Below are 20,166 nucleotides of genomic sequence, written 5' to 3' on the forward strand. Positions count from 1 at the left end.
CCACAACTCGGTCTGGTGCAATTTGCGCTAGATCCTGAGTTGCAGTGGCGCTGTTAATTTCCATATATTTTGAGTCCATAAGACTCTATGGGGCTTTTCGGCACTATTACCACCAAGGGTAAAAGCGCTGGTGGTAAAAGCACCGAAAATAGGAGGTTTTTACCTGCAGCAAAAATCTGCAGGTAAACCTCCCATTTTCCACGCAAACTCAGGATTGGGCGGAACGGTAATGCGGCGGTAATGTCGTTACCGCTGCATTATTACCACTATGCCCAACTGCTGATGACCCCCTAACTACCTAAACTCACATATTAAGAATTGTGAGTTTAATGACTAGGACTGTGCTGCTGCGATTGTTTGCTTTTCATTAGGTAATCTCATGATATTAAATATAGTACGCTCCGTATTTTTATGAGGCGGACTATAGATCAAATTATTGTATACATGATTTTGTACATTAGAGCGTACTTAATAGAATAATGTTTAAAATTGGGATGCACTGTACTAAGACTTGGTAATGCATGATTATGAAGAGCTGGTATCTGTAGAAAATAGGAGAATTGTAGCTATTAAATACCCTTCCAAGATGGCACTCAAATTGGGAGTTATGAGTAACCAGCTCTTGCATAACAGTCCTCTTTCTATGTTGTTGAGAACTATGCTGCAGGTTTCCCTCATGTTTTTTTAAAACGGAAAGCTGGAGATCTGTTGTGTATTACTAGCCTGACGAAGAAGTCCCGTGTGGGGTGGAAAACATGGCGGTTTTTCCCATGAGTATTTATACTCTCCAACGTTTTCTTGATGAAACTAACTGAATAAACCATGTTTTTCACCAGACCAGTTGAGTGATGTAACATTCTTTCTTTCTGGATGTGTGTAAGTATGCCTCATGACTTCAGAAGTAGGCCAGAAGGTTTGGTATATCTTGTGAATGTACATAAATATATAATTTAATAAATTGATATATACATTCACGTAAAATATATATATTTATTTATTTACATTACATACATTTAGGATAGAGAAGGAGACACAATGGGAAATTAAAATAGGGGCATGGGGAAGTGATATATGTTCATGATTATGAGGGATAGAAATGTAGTCAAACTGTTGATCAGTAAGATCCACTAGAATTGATTGGGAGGGTTGCTGGGGGTAAGGATCAGATGAACAAGTTGAACAATGATAATTAATGTTTCTAATTACATGATTTTTTACATAGTTACATAATTCCTCAACTTTATTTTTAATTTAATTCGAATGCATACGCAATTGATTCACAGGATTTTCTACATTTGCTCATCTATTTTCAATATTTGCTGATACATTTTCTTCAACATGATTTTCGTCATTGTCTTGTTCTAAATTGTGAAGTATGAAATATACAGAACACATTGAAATTAATGCTTTATGTGTAAATAGGACAACTGTATTAGTCCATAATGAAATATAAAATAATTACCATTTGCAGGTTCTTCTTCTTCATTGATATCGTCTTTAGGAAAATAAATAAATGGCAAGCAGTTACTTCAGACTGCTTGCCATTTCTATTACAAAATAGGGCTTTTATATATAGCCAATAACTTTACAAACTATGTGAAGATTGTATGTATGTTTATAAATAAAATGAAAAAAGTACTGTTCAGTTCATTAAAAGAGTTGTACTTACTAAGCATTTGGAATGAGTTTTGTCAACTTCAGTAAATATTGTGCTTCAGTACCTGTCAGGTGATGAAGTGGATTTGTTGCAAATGGTGTACAGTTTAGTTCAATATATGGTGCAATCCAAAATATTATGTTATCAATTTAAAAAATATTATTTTGATTGCCAAACTCAGAAGATTGAAAAAAGATGTTGTTATGTTTAAAAATGTGTACATTGTTTTACTTGTGTTTTTTCAAATATTATTTAACAGAAATGATACACAATACTCTACCCCCTGTGTGTGTGGGTACTAGTGATGTCACCTGTCGCCAGGTATGTCTTCGGGCTTGTGCAAGTGTCCGTGGACCTCTTACCTATTATAAGGAGGAGAGGATGATTGGTAGGTGCATAATGTGTATTTGAAATATTGGCACATAGGCAGAAGTTTTAGGTTTGATGGAATATTAAGTTGCCATACTAAAAACCTATGAAATTCAGTGAAAACATTTTGTTAATGGGGCAATATGGTAAGTTTGCTGTAAGAAGAACTATGAAATTCAGTGAAAAAATGTTGTAAAAAAGGTTGTTATGATTGCAGTGCCAAATCTAAAACCCAAAGACATTCACCAGTTATGGTAAGCTATACAACCATAACTTGCGCCCCTGTCGTGCACTGCTCAACCTAACACCCAGGACATCAATGATATCACAAACGGTACCATCAATGTCATCATATATAACATCACTACTTTGTAACAAATCTGATGGAAAGTCCTTACAAGGGTGTGGTCTCCATGTATCACAAAATGTACTTACTAAAAAAACTAAATGTTCTACTGATGTTCTGTTGATAATAGAGCAATCTAGAAATTCATTAATATAGGTAACGTTTGCAGCATGGACCATAGAAGTGGAGAATTGATAATCTGCTAAATCCAAATCAAAGGAGGAAAGTGTTAAGAACAGTGTGCAAGGTTAATGTATACGTATATAGCAACTGTAGAGTTTGTGTGTCATGTTTTCAATGATATGATATGATATGATATGGCATTTATAACACGCCTATACACACAGTGTTTCAAGGCGCGACGAGGCAAGGGGGGGGGACAAGGGGAGACAGACAACGATCCTACTAGGCCAGGTGTCATTCAGGTCGCGCAAGTGCAAGGGTAGAGGGGAGGGGAAAAGTGCAAGGGGGAGACGGGAAGTGCAGTACAGGGTTAGTAAAATAACAAGATAAATAATAAGGGCCAGCTGGTGGCAAGTGAAAGGTAAGTGCAGACAAGTGCTGGGGGGGGGGCTGTAGGGATACAGAGACAGTCCCACAGTGCAGAGGTTGCCACGGAGGCAGTTCGGTGAGTGGCCCAATTGCAGATTCAGTGCAGTTTCAGTAATTTTAACAGGGGAGAGGGGGAAAGAAAGCGGAGGCAAAGAGGAAGGTTTTGAGGTGCTTCCGGAACCGGAGATGGTTCTCCTCAAGTTTCAGGGAGGCAGGAAGGCTGTTCCAGAGGGAGGCCCCTGCTGCGGAGAGAGATCTACCCCCAACTCGTTGCTTGGAGAAGCGGCTGATACTGAGGGAGTTGGAGGCGGATGAGCGAAGAGCTCGAGAAGGAAGATATTTAGGAAGAGAGAGTTGAAGGTATTTTGGCCCAAGGCCCCAGAAGGCCTTGTGGACAATGCACAGGGTTTGAACTTAATCCTCGCAGCCACTGGGAGCCAATGTAGCGATTTCAGTCCTGGAGAGATACGGTCCCTGGGCTTGAGGGCAAGGACAAGTCTCGCAGTCCTGTTCTGGATGAGTTGCAAAGGGCGGAGAGTACAGGAAGGCAGATTTAGATAGAGGCTGTTACAGTAGTCCATCTTCGAGAGAACCAGGGCTCTAGAGACAGTGAGCTTCTGGGGGAAGGAGAGGAAAGGAAGGGTATCTCTGAGGGGGTGTAGCTGGTAGTATGACTTCTTAGAGACGTCAGATATGTGAGGAGAGAAAGAGAGTGTGGGGTCAAAGATAACCCCGAGGTTTTTTGCCTTGCAGGTAGGAGCAGGAAGAGGGCCAAGAGAGGCCGGCCAGAGAGCTACAGGGAAGGAGGGAGTGGGTGTGCCAATGAGTAGAATCTCAGTCTTACTGGCATTAAGGCAGAGGTCATTGGCGGCACACCATTCCTGGATAGCAGAAAAACAGTCAGAGATGAGGGAAGGAGAAGAGGAGGCCGAGGGTAGCCTGAAAATGAGCTGGGTATCATCCGCATAGCACTGAAAGTTGGGGCAGAGAGCGGCGATGCGGTGGGCAAGAAGTGCAAGGTACTGGTTGAACAGCCAGGGAGAGAGGTCAGATCCCTGGGGGACACCGCAGGTAGAGAAAAAGATGTCAGAGAGGAAGGACCCCAGTTGGACCTGGGAGGGTCGATTGGAGAGGAAAGAGGAGAGTGTGGAGTCGAAGATGACCCTGAGGTTATTAGGCTCACACGTGGGAGCAGGAAGAAGGCCAAGGGAGGCCGGCCAGAGAGTGACAGGGAAGGAGGGTGCAGGTGTGCCGATGAGGAGAATCTCCATCTTGCTGGCATTAAGGCAGAGATCATTGGCGGCACACCACTCCTGGATGGCAGAAAGACAGTCAAAGATGAGGGAGGGAGAAGAGGTGGTGCAGGGAAGCCTGAAAAACGAGCTAAGTGTCATCCGAATAGCACTGAAAGTTGGAGCAGAGAGCAGCAATGTGGTGGGCAAGGGGTGCCAGGTATTGGTTGGGAGAGAGGTTAGAACCCTGGGGAACACCACAAGTAGAGCGTGAGATGAAGGAAAGGAAGGACCCAAGTTGGACCTGGGAAAGGCGATCAGAGAGGAAAGAGGTCAGCCACGCCAGAGCCTGAGCAGTGATACCCAGGTTATCACAGAGACGGTTGAGCAGGATGGTATGGTTGACAGTATCAAAGGCAGAAGAGAGATCAAGCAGAATGAGAACACATGGAGTGTTAGAGTCAAGGTTCGAGAGCAGGTCCTCACGGATTTTCAGGAGAGCAGTTTCTGTGCTTCTGGCAGCTCTGAAGCCAGACTGATGGCCGTGAAGACTACCAACAGATTCAGCATGGAGATTAAGCTGGGAGATGGCCAGCTTTTCCAGGAGCTTGCCCAGGAAGGGAGTGATAGAGATTGGGCGATAGTTACCCGGGCAGGAGGGGTCGGAAGAGGGTTTCTTAAGAAGGGGGTGCACAAGGGAGTGCTTGAGGGGGGATGGGAAGACTCCAGAGGCGAAGGAGTGATTGCAGAGGTCAGCCAGGGCAGGAGCCAAGGAGTCAATGTGGTCCTTGATAGCTTTGGAGGAGCATGGGTGAACCTGTTTTGATGAGACTTTCATAGATCGGACTTGTCTGGAAACCTTGTCAGCAGATAAAAGGGGAAAGGCAGAGAAGGAGGGAGGAGGGGTGGCTGCAGAAGGGCCAGAGGAAGAGCAGGGAATAGAGGGGGGAGGTGATAGGAGGAGAGTGAGGACAGGATGTCCTGAGTTTTTGAAATTAAGTGAGAGGCCAGTGCCGTGCAGAGGGCCTGGGAGGGGACAGGAGCGGTAGAGACTGCAGCAGGGTTGGTGAGCTCCTTTAAGATTTTAAAGAGTTCGGCCGAATTGTTAGATGCCGCAGAGATGTGGGCTTGGATGCGGGCTCTCTTCTTGGTGAGAACGGAGAGCCGGTATTGCCTTTGGAGCAGGCTGCAGGCCAGTTTGTCAGAGGATGCACATGAAGCACGCCATTTCCTCTCTGCCACCCTGCATTTGCGTTTAAGGATGACGAGATCCGAGTCATACCAGGAGTTACATTTGTCTTTGGGCTTCAGGTGGATTCTCATGACAGGGGCAAGGATATCAAGAGTATCAGATATAGCAGAGGGAAGAGTGGAGAGGGCTGTGTCAGGGTGGGAGTCAGCCGAAGGGGAAGAGGGGGGAGAAGGTGGCAGCGAAAGCAACAACCGACACGCGCGTCATGGGTCAGATGACCGAGAAGGAGGGTGGCAGTGATGAGGGTGGCTTTGCCTGTGGGGTAGGAAAGGTGAGGTGGGAGGATAGGAGAAAGTGATCACTCCATCAATCCAGGAGAAAGGAGTGGAGAGAGGGACAGAGAGGGGAAGGTCAGAAGAGATCAGAGTATCAAGACTGTGCCCTGCAGTATGAGTCGGCCCAGATGGGTGAATAGAGAGCGAGAGAGAGTCGCAGAGGTCGCGAAAGAGTCCAGAGGGGGGACAGGAGGCATCCAGGTGGATGTTGAAATCTCCAAGAAAGAGGAGTTGAGTGGTTGAGGACAGGAGTGAGGAGGAGAGGTTCGCCCACTCAGAGAGGAAGGAGGAAATTTGACCAGGTGGGCGATAGATAATAGCTACGGGAAGGGAATGGCTAGGAGAGAGAGAGAGAGTGGGCAGACAAGTCATTCAAAAGAGGAGTAAGTATGCGTAGACAGTGGCAGGAATCCACTCAGGGAAGATAAGGGCCACACCCCCCCAGCACGGTTGGGCCTGAGAACGGAGAGGATCTTGTAGCCGTCAGGTAGGAGTGTGTCAAAGCTGGTGACAGAGCTGGCCGTGAACCATGTCTCAGTGAGACCGAGGACGTCAAGGTCCAGTTCCTCAAGAAGGCGACAGATGTCAGAGGAATGTTTGACAGCAGAGCGAGAGTTAAGAGTGGCAATGTGGAGAAGGTTGCCAACCTTGAAGGACTTCCGGGGAGGGGTACAGATCAGAGGTACGCCCAGTGGAGGTGAAGGAGCACAAGAGGGGGCAGGGAGGTAGGGTGGAGGCAAGGTAGCCAAGGACAGAGGAGTGGGGAGAGCAGGAGAGGAAAGGAAGTTGATGAGGCGTGGGAAGCGTCTATCAAAGAGGTGAAGGTTGGCCTGAGCGCCTTGGACCAAGACGGTCCCATTAGCGTAGATATTAATAATGGCCTTAGAGGAGTGGAAGGAGGCCAAGAGGACATCTCAACGGGTGCCACCATTAGTGGGTGAAGAGGAGAAAGGAGAGAGCACAGAGACCATATGAAGGGTCCATATGTCAGGAGAAGGTACGAAAAAGAGGATGTCAGTGACAGTTTCCTTGGAGGAGGCACTGGTGTAGGTGTCAGCGATAGGGAGGCCTGGGTTGGAGACCAGGATATCCTTTTAACTTTTTCCTACCAGATTTAGTGAGGAGAGCAGAATAGTCAATGGAGAAGCAGTTAGAGAAGATAGGCGAGATAGAGAGCACCATGGAATAGGAGGGAGGGGGGGAGACAGACGAGAGCAAGCGGACAGGGAGTGAGCGGCAAGCCCTAGATTGCCACATTTCAGAACAACAGTACATACAGTAATGCGTATTAGGTAACCAGTGGAGAGGCCACCTAAGTTTGAGAGTCCTGCGAGTGGAGAAAAAGCCCTAGTTTACCACATTTCAGAACAACAGTACAAACAGTAATGCGTATTAGGTAACCAGTGGAGAGGCCACCTAAGTTTGAGAGTCCTGCGAGGGGAGAAAAAACCCTAGTTTACCACATTTCAGAACAACAGTACAAACAGTAATGCGTATTAGGGAACCAGTGGAGAGGCCACCTAAGTTTGAGAATCCTGCGAGGGGAGAAAAAGCCCTAGTTTACCACATTTCAGAACAACAGTACAAACAGTAATGCATATTAGGTAACCAGTGGAGAGGCCACCTAAGTTTGAGAATCCTGCGAGGGGAGAAAAAGCCCTAGTTTACCACAAATTGCAGAACACGGTGAAGTGTAGACACAATGCAAATGAAGTGAACAGGTGTAGGTGGGGTGAGCCGGGGAGCAGGTGGAGCTGACCAGATGGAGCGGCGGAACGGCGCCTGGCGTCCCCTGCGGACACCTGCAGACACCAACAGGAGACGCAGCCGAGGGAGCCGCCCTTTGCCTAAGGGGCCCTTAGCTGAGGGGGCTGCCGGGCAGGGGGCTGCCCAGGAGGGTCAGTATAAAGGGGGGGTGGAGGAGGGCACCAGGAAGAGGCTGCAAGTGGAGGGGGGAGAACAAAAACACACCACGCCCTCGGAGCGCTGTAAAAAAAAAAAAAATGAAGAATAAACTAAACTATTCACTCACTCGAGACCCCGATGGACCAGCAGGGAATCAATCCTGCAACTGGGCTGCCCGGTGAGCTGCTATCAACCCCAAAGTTCTGCACAAAGAGGCGAGCGGGGAGAGCAGCCGTCGGGTAGTCCAGCGGGACACCAGAGAGAGCCAATCAGAGGGGGGGTGGGCGGGCAGGGAGGCGGGATGGAGGAGGGCACCAGGAAGAGGCTGCAAGGGGAGGGGGGAGAACAAAAACACACCACGCGCTCGGAGCGCTGTAAAAAAAAAAAAGAAATGAAGAATAAACAATTCACTCACTCGAGGCCCCGATGGACCGGCAGGGAATCAATCCTGCAACTGGGCTGCCCAGCGAGCTGCTCTCAACCCCAAAGTTCTGCACAATGTAGAATGTCTAGGTCAAGTCCTGTACTTGAACTGCTTAATGTCACTAAACCAAAACAACTTCACAGGATATGTGATGTCATCACTGATGTCATGTATGATGCCATTTGTGATGTCATCTTCCATGTCCTGGGTGTTAGTTTGAGCAGTGCATGGCGGGGGGCCGTGTTATGGTGTCTAGCTTATCATTACTGGCACATTTCTTTGTTTTTTCCACTGAATTTCATAGCTTTTTTAAAGCAACTTAACCATACCGTTCCCTTAGAAATGTTTTTCACTGATATATATATATATATATACATATATACACACATATACAGGCTTTCTCCAAGTCACCAGTCATTCCTTATTGCAGCATTCTGAATTCACATAAACTTATTGTTAGGACAGAATCAAAATAAACTATCACAAACCCAGGAGTGTTCTGCTGTGAGTCCAAAAGATGTATCACATGTGAATATCTTTTACAAACCTTCACTGTCACAATCTCCACCACTGGGAGAACCTATGGTATCTAACATTGCATTACATGACGATCATCCAATGTGGTTTATGTGTTTCAGTGCCAAATGAGAACAGCAAAAACCAATATGTAGGCCAAACCACCAATGACCTGTCATATGCTTCAAAAATCACAAATCCCCCATCATTAAACAGGCAGCTGACCAGCCTGTAGCAAATAATTTTAACATTCTGACCACTCCTTGTCAGATATGAGGATTTTCCCTCTGGAGCATCTGTTTAGAACATAACTTTTGGACTCCAGAGATATGCTGTTTAAAATCATTGCTTCCTGGTGGACTGAACATCAGTGACAACACCAGCTGAGCTAGCAAACCAGGCATGTTCTCAAGACTTCATTTATTCCACATTTCAAACAGAAGCTTTGTTGATCTTGCTTTTTGTAAAATGCAGCACTGTGACTTGAGTGAACTGAGCAGCCACTGGGAAAGACATTTTACGCTACCTGCGGAAGGTGGACACTGAAATGTTGTAGGGAAAATACAATTGTTGGTCAATAGAGGAATCATCAGTTTAAGTCATTACTCTACTGGATATATATATATATATATATATATATATTTTTTTTTTTTTTTCTTGGGCTGATTAAGCTATGTATAAACTTGCAATGCCCTGTGAGCCAAAGGCAATTTTCTGAAAGCTTGCTTTTGAGCTAATTTGCATACGCACAATACCTTGCTGATGTGGCTCTGAACTGGAGGTGTACTTCCAGCGATGGTTACTAGGTGGCATTGTGAAATGTGTGACTTGGCTAAAATTGAATATTACACACATTATATATATATATATATATAACAGAAAAGGTGGATTGGAAACCAATCCGAGTCACATCGGCACACCGGCTGTATTCCCAACGGAAAGCTGAATTTCTCCAAATAATCCAGAGGCAGTCTTGGTGTACCGTGCAATTAAAGTGTCCTTTATTAGTTAAAATACATGGACAAGGAAGACAACAGCAGTCTTTGATGCAAAGAAAGAACGACGCGTTTCACCCTACTCTGGCTTCGTCTGGTATACACACCTCCACGGTCCTTCCTAGCAGCACAGCCAGAGGAAAGGACCATGTGGAAGAGTGAAGGGTCTGCAGGTATTCTCATAGAGATATATTGCATATTTGGGTACTTTTTCATGTTGAGGGGCGATTTGCAGTCAATTGGCTTGTGGCCACTATGGCATGATCATGCAATGTTGGATTTCCAGTTCTTGGAGGTAACCATGCCCTTCCTTTCCTTGAAAAGGAAGTCTCTTGTCTGTCTTGATGACATTGGGGAAATCATGGATAGCCAGGATCCTATCCATCTTATGCATCATTTGGTTCGTGATGAGGGCCTCTACCACCTCCACTATTGAATGCCTCAACTATCTGTCCATCAGTGATAGGAGGTGTGGGAAAGATGCAAAAGTCAGCATTTTCTACTTCTGATGGTTTTTCGCTTAAGGGGTCTGATTGCAGCGGTGCTGGAGGTTTAATTGGCCCTGTCACCTGACAAGCGAGAGATTCCTGAACTTCTTTTTCTACCAGGGATCTCTCTGAAACAGCACTGTGGCCTTTGATAGCTCTTCCTAGATGGCTTAAAACATGGACTGTCAATCCTGTTCCCGCGTTTATTCAGTGTAATTTTTCAAGAATTGACACATTGGCTCTGTCAAATAGGCCCTCTCCGGGATGAATCACACGCATTAGATGTCTTGGTGCCCCACATGGGCCAGCTAGACTGCCTTTAGCCGCAGGGAGTGGTGCATCACCAGTCGACTGTCTCACAGCACAAGGTTTTCGGCGAACACCGACAGTTATGGGTGCCCATTCATCAAAGCTTGTATGTCGATTTTAGCACAGCAATCCAACAGGCCATGCAAGACAAGCTTAATAACATTCGGGCGGATATTGTTAAGAAACAAGACAAACGAGTTGGAGAAGTCACTCAGAGCCCTGACTGGGTCTTTGAGGGATGCCCATCTATTCCTCTTTTCAACTTTACTACCATATCCCTTGCTGAATTGGAATTAATTATTAAACAGTTAAAGGCTACCAAATGTAAAAATGATTCCTCGGCAGCTATGATTATTAAAACATACTCTCCTAACTTACTGATGTCAATTTGCAAATGAATTAATGCTTCTCTGAATAAGGGGGTTGTTCCTCAGGACTTGAAAAAGGCTTGGGTTACTCCCATCTTAAAAAAGCCATTATTACCTACTGAAATACCTAAAAACTTCAGGCCAATTACAAATACCCTGTTTCTCCTGAAAATTCGGGAGCAGGTGGCATACAGACAAATAGTGGCCCATTTTTGTTTTGTTTGTTTTATTTACTTATATAGCGCGCTGAACCCAAGGGCATTTTAAAGAACATCACATTCTAAATGATTTTCAGTTGGGTTTTAGGGTTGGCTTTGGTACAGAGACGGCATTCCTAGAGCTTAAATCCAGGCTCCTGAATCGCGTGGATAAAAATGAAGCCTCTGTGCTAATGTTGTTGAACTTGACAGAAGCCTTCGACCTGGTCGAACATCACATCCTGGACACCAGGTTGGGGGAGTTGCAAACTTTTCCCCTAGAGCAATCCAATGGATCTCTTCCTTTCTCAATAATCGGGAAAGTAGTGTATTTGCTCAAGAAGCAGAAGCTGTACTCATAGATATTAATTTCGGGGTACCTCACGGATCCTGTACATCGCCCTTTTTGTACAATCTTTTCACTGTGCCTTTTTTTTGCCATGCTAGCCCATGAGGGGGTGTTATTTACGAATGATGTGGACGATATGCAATGTATCATCCCCCTCTCGGGCAATCATGATTCAGATGAATCACAAATAAACAAAATGTACACAATGATTGAGACCTGGATGGTGCAGAATAAATTAGCTCTGAATAAAGAAAAAACGGAGCCGTTAGTGGTTGGTTCACCCAACATGATACAGGAACTGGGCCCAGTGTATGAATGCTTCCATATTGGAACTGTTCAAATTAGCCCTCTTAAGAAAGTTAAAACGTTGGGGGTTATTCTGGACCAATACCTCAGTATGAAGCCTCATGTGTGTAGTGTTGCTTCATAGTGTTGCTTCAGCATGTGCTTATTACATCAAACTATTGGCTCATCTTAGACCCCTTATTTCCCAGACTAATGCAGAGACTATAGCAAGGACGACAGTGGGAGCCAAGATTGATTATTGCGCTAGCCTTCTAATTGGCATCATTAAAACTATTTGCAAGAGACTGCAGGTTGCACAAAATGGAGCTGTCAGGGTAGTACTAGGTCTCTCTCGTAGAGATCATGTTTCTAAAGCAAGGCGCACTCTTTATTGGCTTACGGTGGAGTCAAGAATTTTGTTCTGTGTCTTGGTCATTACACAGAAGTGTAGGCAGAGAAAGATGCCTGTGTATCTCCAGGGTCTACTTTCAAATAAAAGTAAAAGAACATTGAGGTCCAGCAATCAGGATCTCCTGCTGATCCCAAGGTGTAGGACCGAGAAGGCCTCAAAGGGAGCCTTGTATGCCTTTGCGCCTAGGGCCTGGAATGACCTGCTGCTGGACTTAAGAGGCACTGAGTCAACAGAGATCTTTAAAAAGCAGCTGAAGACTGCTGTTTATTTTGTCTTTGACCTCCTTGACCCCTTCCAACACATTCCTGGCATAGATCGTATTTGTCTTTTTGTTGTTTGTCTGTCTGTCTGTGCCCTGAAGCCTACGGGTCCATGCGTGCGCATTATAAATCTATTAAAGTAAAGTAAAGCATGATGGGTGCAGTGCCTATATTCAGTGGGTATGTTTTTCCTGCTCCCTGTCTTCGACACCTGTGGAACCAGCTACTCTATCGGGTCTTCCTGTGTTGACGGTAGAGATAGGGCAATGGGCTGTGACCCCTCCAGTAGTAATCTCATATTTTCCTCGGTATGTTCCATTTTCTCTGCTGTGGCAGGCCTATGGTGGCAGGACATGTGATTAGCCAAATTGGTCACCCGGGTCTGTATTCTAGCAAGTATGGTATTCTTGCATTTTCTTTTTATTTCCACTTATCACTCCATGGCGGTGGATGAGGTGCAGGTCCTGTGAACAGAGGAAGAAGTGGGTTGTGGTCTGCCACCTAAATGAAAGGGTGCCAATGCATGCAAAGGTGGAAGTGGAGACAACCCAATAATGTGGCAATGGCCTCCTTTTCGATTTGAGAGTTCCTTTGCTCCATCAGCATTAGTGGTCTTTCTGAATATGCAATCGGCTGTGCTTCCCCTTTCTCATCCTTTTGAGTCAGTACCACCCCCAATCCGTGGAGGCTGAAGTCCACGATTACTTCCATAGGTTTGGCAGGGACAAAGTGAGACGGTATTGTGGCCTCTGATAGTGCTTGCTGTATGGCTTCAAACGTGGAATCCTGTTCCCACATCCATTCAGTGTCATTTTTCAAGAACTGACACACTAGCGCCGTGAAAGTGCCCTTCGGAGGGATTGGCATTACACTTCAGTAAGCATAGATCTTGGTCTTTGTATTGTTTAGCTTTGGTCTAAGCTTCAGCTATTTGAATTGCTCATGGAGCATCATGTTTACCCATGCTCCTGTGATGATTAGGGCTTTCACTATTAGCCCTGTCTCAGATTAGATATTTGGTTATAAAGTATGCCAAGACCAAGATTTCTATAAAAGACTGTATACAGGGGTGGGCCAACTTAAATATAAACAGTATCTTCCCCCAAATAAATAACACAACATAGGAGGGCCTTCTTCCACAAGTGTCTCTTAAACCATCTTTCCCAATTTCAGTTAATAGTCAGGCTTTCGAGTCTCAGCCATCACCGTTCCAATGTGCCGGAGGAATTACCACTCTGCTTCCTAATGATACGGGCTCTAGGAAGCCCCAAGTTCTTCTGCTTCTTTGAGTCTAGGTGTGGGGGTTTCCAGGGTGCCATAACCCCAGACTAAGCCAGTCCTTGCTTTTCTGCAGGGCCCTTCGGGTTTTCTTACAGACGGTGTTGGGGTCTAAAATTACTAAATTACTAAATTACAATTACTAAAATTATATCCAAGATCCACCATTCGCCTCTTTTGATAATGTTTTGCCCTTGTTTTATGCCAACTGACAAGCCACCCTTTGGCCGACCCTTGGGCCCTTGACGTGCATAGATGTTAGTTACCTCATGTCCATCAAATACCAAACTACCTTTAGCCCATGTCTCTTGGAAAAGAATTACATCATATAATTTAAAATCGTTACATACATTTCCATTACACAGCAAATTAATAGAACCACAAGGGTTCAATGTCAGCAAAGTGAGGAACGAGCTAGTCCTAATATGGCTGACTCATGGTCTTTAGCTGGGCAATAGAATCTCTTAATGACAATGCCAACCATTGCCAATTTGGCGTCTCATTTGATGAAACTCCTCGCTCCTTACTTTCACCCTTTTTAGGTTCTTCCCCTTCTTCAAAATTGTCTGTCCTCGTTGCCTCCAAATGAACATTCGTCTCGTTCTTATAAATCGAAATGTCATAACCCTAATTCTGTAGGTTCGGAGACTCCTTGAATAGAATGTCTTGTACCAACGGGGAAGGGGTTACCAATCTCAGAGTATCATAGCAAGAGGGATGTATAAAATTAACAAATTGGATATCAGCAGATGAGATGAGACGAAGTGCAGGTATCTCATCAAAAAGGGCTAATATGTCCATTCTGTGGAGAAAGTCAGGTCCACCTTCATCGAACAGATAGTTCAGAGTGAGACTTGGTACCGGCAGCCTAGTTGACTACTCCCTCAACATATTGTCTCCCTTCCGACTTCTATTATCATCCCTCTTACTAAACATCTCAGCTGACAGAAGGACCAGGTTCTCCCTCACAGGTACCCCCAAAAAATTCCATGGGTTTCCAGTCTCCTCTGTGTGGGATCTCAAATAGATTCCACTCTATAAGCCTCTTCTTTTTTTCGTGGGTTTCCCAAGATTATTATCAGCCAGGATATATATTTCTGGAAGTTCTCACTTCCAATTCGGACAGTACCGGAGCTGTTGATCTTTTCTCCGCCTCCTCAAACAGGGCGTCCCACTCTCCAGTGTCTAACAGAACACTCCCCCTTTTCAGATTTATATCAATCTCTTTTCCCTTCATAATTTCCCCAGCTAAAGTGCCGTCTCCTCCGGGAAGAGTCCCTGAATCCTCTGCAGGTACAGGACCAGTTAAGTGGTCCTCACTACCCGGATTCAAATGCCCTCATTACTTACTTGTTGACTAATATTCAGAACCCTGGTAGACATAATCTGAGGGAATAGGGCATGGTTAAAGATACCGTAAGTTTGTTTTATCGTTTCATTCCAATTCTTTTTCTTTATAATACCACTACCCTATCCCTGTTTTTGTTTCAATACATACACCAATCTAGAGTCTGCTATTTCATACTCGACTTGTACCTTTGTTAGACCAATAAGTTGACCAATTGCTTCTTGGGCTACAGGCCCCACCTCCGCACAACATTCCTACACACTCCCATTGTATTCCTGCTGTCAGCTGCCTTACCCTTTCTCCTTTTCTCCCCTTTCTCCAAGATCTGCTCCTGGAGGTCTTGAAAAGCCACATTATGCAAATATTTTCAGGATGTGACTTTAGGGGCCCTTAATTCCGGAACCAAATTACTCTTCAGTTTCCTTTTTTCTCATTTCCTTGAACTTTTAGAGGCGACGGTTACAAAAGGTACCTGACCGTCATCCACTCTCTGAACCTCCTGCGTATCACCGGAAGGCACCACACAGATCTCCTCTGAGTCCACCAATACCCCTTTTACCCCAATACCGCCCTTTCATACTGTATCCATACCAGCAGACTTATGGAATGCCTTAACTCTTTTTTCCAGACTCTCCATAAAGCAATCATTTTGGGTTGTATTTAATTTGGAGAGGAAGATGCTCAGCTCTTTTAGGTAGATTTTGTGCAGGCTCAGTTCTTGTATTAAACAGTCTTTCATACTTAGCAGAGCATAAAATATTGGATTTTGGATCATTTTGGGTTCTTGTGGGGGGGGTTATAGGGCTAGTTGTAGACTCTCCTTCCTCTCCCACTAACCAGCGTAGGCCAGTTAAGCCCCCCCACACCCCACCCATTGGATCCAGCTCTAGCATTCCACCCCTCCCATCATTTTCCCTTTCTATTGGATGTTGGGCATCTTAGAGAGTCAGGAGCCTTTACGTCAACATGCCATATCGCATCGATGCTACCACCTATCGCTCGAGGCTGTCCCTTCTGTTGGTTGAACACCAATGGGGCAGATAATATATCTTTGCGACTCTTGGTCACTTTCTTCTTCATACTGATTCAAAACCTAAACCAGTAATGCCTCAAACCCCACCAAGTTCCCCGAAAGTTATGTGCCACACCCTGATGACAAGCACCCAGATTACACACTACACATTATACAAGGAATCCTGCGTTGCTACACCCAAAGGTTTTGAGACGCAGTCAGCTTTTTGATGACCATGTAAACAGATAAGGCATCTAGCGGCTACCCCCACCTGGACCTGCCTGAGCCCCTTGATAACGGCGGACTTTAAACAACTCACCTAGAATTTCTTTGTGGGTGTAAACACTAGCTCCACAGGCGAAATCAGGCAGTTAACCACTTTCACAATTGCTATTCTTTAGTTCAAGGCAGCGGTCAAAGTTACCAGGCAGAACAAGTACATAATAAAAGAAGTTTCGCCAGAATGCGAGAGAAAAAAGAAAAATATAAGAGGAATTCACCCGTTACGCCTGCTCCCAGCTAACAGCAAACAACACTCACTGGGCACTCACCTGGTGCGCGCACGCAAGTATGCGCGCCCGTCAATTTAAGTATCTTTCGGGAGAGCAGGGGGCAGGGCTAAAGTGAAAAAATGAAAAGGAGGAACGTTAGTACAATAGTAGGTAGTTGTTCCAAAATTAGTAGTCTCTATAGTTCCATGTAAAGACAATGAGACAATGATCCAACCAAGTCCAACGGAGAAGACTACTGTTCAAGAGAGTCCTTCATGCTGTGATCCACAATATCCACAACAATATCCACAATGATAGAAAATCGAGCGTTGTGTATCATTAATACATATGCCCCGAACCAAGACACTGTGGCCTATTTCAAGACCTCAACTAGCAAGGTTAGCCCGTACCTCAGGGGTGCAGTTATATGGGGAGGAGACCTTAATTGCACGCTGGATCCCAGGGTGGACAGATCAGACAGGAAGCTAGATAGGCCTACCCCCGCACCCAAAACCTTGAGGACCCTGTTGGGAGACTTTCAGCTCGAGGATGTATGGAGACTGCACCACCCACATGAAAGACGGTACTCCCATTACTCGGCCCCACAAAACTTGCATACACAGCTAGACTATATGTTTGCCACTCCAGTGCTGACGGGGGAGCTAGTGCGGACGGAATACAAAGAAAGGGTCCTCTCAGACCACTCACCCTGATCCTAACATGGCAATACTTGCCTCCTAGAGCTGGATCCCAACGTGGCGGCTCAGAGCCGAAGCATTGAAAGTCACAGTGTTCAGAGGGACTTGAGAAAATAAATTGAAGAATATTTCTAAAAGAACACTGGAAGCGTAGAATCGGCTGGTACTCTATGGGAGGCATTTAAAGTGGTGGTGAGGGGAGCAACGATATCTAAATCCAAAGGCCTGCAAGGAGGTATAACGCAGGAGTTGCAAGAGGCAGAAGCAAAATTAGAGGCAATTATGCAAAGTGGAGAGAACTTCCCTGAAGAAGCCGAAACCATAAGTCAATTGCAGCAGGAGTGTGGGGGGCACTGGGAGAGATTATGCAACTTGAACTACAAGAAATACATAGAGAGGCAGCATGCTGTGTGGACAAACCAGGGAGGTTGCTAACATGGTTGTATAAAAAAAGAGACACCCAGATCAATGATGATGTCCCGGGAGGATAGCTCAGCGGCAGCGTGCGCGTCTTGGAAGCAAGACGACACGAAGCAACAACAGGTTCGATCCCCGGGTCCGCGCTTAGAAACCTCTGGGTGTTTAAGCGCGTTATAAATACGTAACTAAGACAAAAAAAACAACACAACTAAGAAACACAAACAATTCCTGTAACAGCGCCTCGATGCCTGTGGGCTGTGTGAGCGCTTTATAAATGTTAAATAAAAATAAATAAAATTAATGATCAGAGCAATAAAGGAGGAGATTGGACGAATACTTGACATCCAAGAGGGCGTGAACGGTAGGTTCCTTGAGTTCTAACTAAAATTGTATGGAGACATGGATGAGGGGGAATGGAGAGAGATGGTCGAAACACTGGAGGACATTGGCTTGCCTAAACTGGGAACTGAAGAGAGGGAGAACCTAGAGGCCCCAATTATGGTGGAGGAACTAGAAGCAGTGATTAAGCTATTACCCACTAGCAAGGCCCTGGATGCGGACGGACTCCCCAGTGAGTTCTATAAAACATGTAAAACGGAAGTGCTCCCCCCGTTATTGGCAATGCTGAACAAATCGTTAGAAATGGGGATACTGCCGGAATCCCTGAGAGAGGCAATTATATCCTGCTTCTCAAACCTGTCAAGCCGAGCACGGACTGCAGGTCGTATAGACTGCTATCCATGCTGAACCAGGATAGCAAGATACTCACAGCTGTGCTGGCAAATAGACTGAGACAAGTTATTCACAAACTCATACATCCTGACCAGACCAGATATGTTCCGCACAGAAGCATATCTGACAATCTCAGAAGGCTCCACCATGTCATAGAGCAAACAGAAAGGGACTAGCACAAAGTTGCAATTGTCTCATTAGACGCGGTGAAGGCCTTCGATTCTGTCAAATGGCCTTGGCTGATGGCAGCCCTAAAAGAATATGGAATTGGGCCCGGGTATCTGAAGTGGGTGAAACTACTGTACAGTAAGCCACTAGAGTCAACGGGTGCGATCATCTCAGAGAGGTAGCAACTTTGTAGGGGCACCAGAAAGGGATGCCCTTGGTCCCCGATGCTGTTTATCCTAGCACTGGAACACTCAGCGATATATCTGAGGCAACAATATGAGGAGTTGGGGATCTACAGAGTTGGGGATCTACACAAAAGGAGGGCCACATTTAATATCAATGTATGCTGATGATATGCTGTTATACTTGAAGTATCCTGAGGAAAACCTGCAATATATCCTAGAAGTTATGGAGCGATTTGCGCAGCTCTCTGGCATTACTGTCAATCCTAAGAAATCATGCATATTCCCCCTGGGGAGATATAAGGGGATTCCGCGACAAAACCTACCAGTATTACAAATACATTGGGAGACTAGAACCTTTAGATACCTGGGGATTGATATTTACCACACGTTAGAGGATGAATACAAACATAACACAGAGAAGGCAGTGGCAAGCATAGAGAATAGTATGAGATTCTAGGCTAAGCTCCCTTTGGCCATGGTAGGGAGGGTGGCATTGTTGAAGATGGTGGTATTGCCGAGGTTGTTACACTTTTTCAGGAATATAGAATATATGATACCCAAGAGATTCTTTGTTAAACTTCACAGCATATGTAGAGGGTTCATATGGCCCAACACCAGGAATAGAATAGCCTTGTGGAAACTGCAGAACATGTATGATAAAGGGGGCATAAAATTGCCCAACTTTGAGGTTTATTATTTGGCCAGTCAACTACAATATGTGGCTAAATGTTTTTCGGAAGACTCAACATCGGAGTCCAGATTGTTGAGGTCTGAATGTGTCCCGTTCTTTTTGAAAGAATGGATGTGGCTGTCAAAACCAGAACTAAAAGGGTGTACGAGGATGTTAGAACTGGGATGGAAGATGTGGCGTAAGGCATGCCAGGTCATGGAGAACCCGCCCACGTGCTCTCCGTAAGTGCCACTAGTGGCATTGACCGGAGTGGACGAGCAACTGAGGAAGACAATTAGTAAGCACTGGGAACCGGTGGGCATTGCAACGCTGGGAGATGTATGGCAAGATGGGAAGGTAATGGAATTTAATGTACTGGTGCAAGAAACAGGTCTACACACAGGGCAGTTTATTACTTACACCAGACTGGTACGGTGGGTGAAAGAGACATGGTCCGAAATAGCGCTGGAAGACCAACCCGACACGGCCATAGAAACGATTTATGATATCTCAGAGGGTGGGCACGAGGTCTCTCGGATCTATGAACTGCAGATGTCCAGGGTAGGAAAGGAGGTGACCCAGCTGAGATGGGACTGGGAAGAGGAAGCCGGGGGACCCATGAACAACGGATTGTGGGTGAGGGTCCAGAGATAAAGCAGAAAGGTGTCCAGGAATGCGAGGCTGCAACAGATCCAGCTATATGTTACACAGAGAGCGTACATGACCCCCCAGAGGATCGCTCGATTCAAGAACACAGGAATACAAACATGTCCCAAATGTGGGGAAGTGAACGCAGGGATGATACACAAGTTCTGGGCATGCCCGGAAATTGGAAAATTGTGGGGAGAAGTAGCCCACCGCTTAACCGATAAAGGGATCACGCTAGATGTGGAATCTGTGTGGGCATGCATGGTAGGAGGGTTTTCTAGACCGCACAAACTGAAACACGTGAGTAAACTCAAGGACTTGGCCT

General features: G+C 45.5%; 1 protein-coding gene across 5 annotated transcripts in view; it reads right to left on the bottom strand.

Annotated features, from left to right (window-relative positions):
- The window catches only part of LOC138528875 (interferon-inducible GTPase 5-like), an 82,919-nt gene that overhangs the window by 51,510 nt on the left and 11,243 nt on the right, over positions 1 to 20,166 (bottom strand). For 3 of the 5 annotated variants that reach the window (XM_069640799.1, XM_069640800.1, XM_069640801.1), the window contains exon 2: positions 16,381 to 16,447. The exons of 1 other annotated variant lie outside the window; for it this stretch is intronic. The gene's annotated coding sequence lies outside the window, so the exon portion shown is untranslated. Of the gene's footprint in view, positions 1 to 16,369; positions 16,448 to 20,166 lie in introns of all 5 variants that reach the window. One more of the 5 variants, XM_069640802.1, reaches the window with a different exon arrangement.

Source organism: Ambystoma mexicanum, chromosome 1q (genome assembly GCF_040938575.1).
Source record: "Ambystoma mexicanum isolate Mex_15411 chromosome 1q, UKY_AmexF1_1, whole genome shotgun sequence".
NCBI lineage: Eukaryota > Metazoa > Chordata > Amphibia > Caudata > Ambystomatidae > Ambystoma > Ambystoma mexicanum.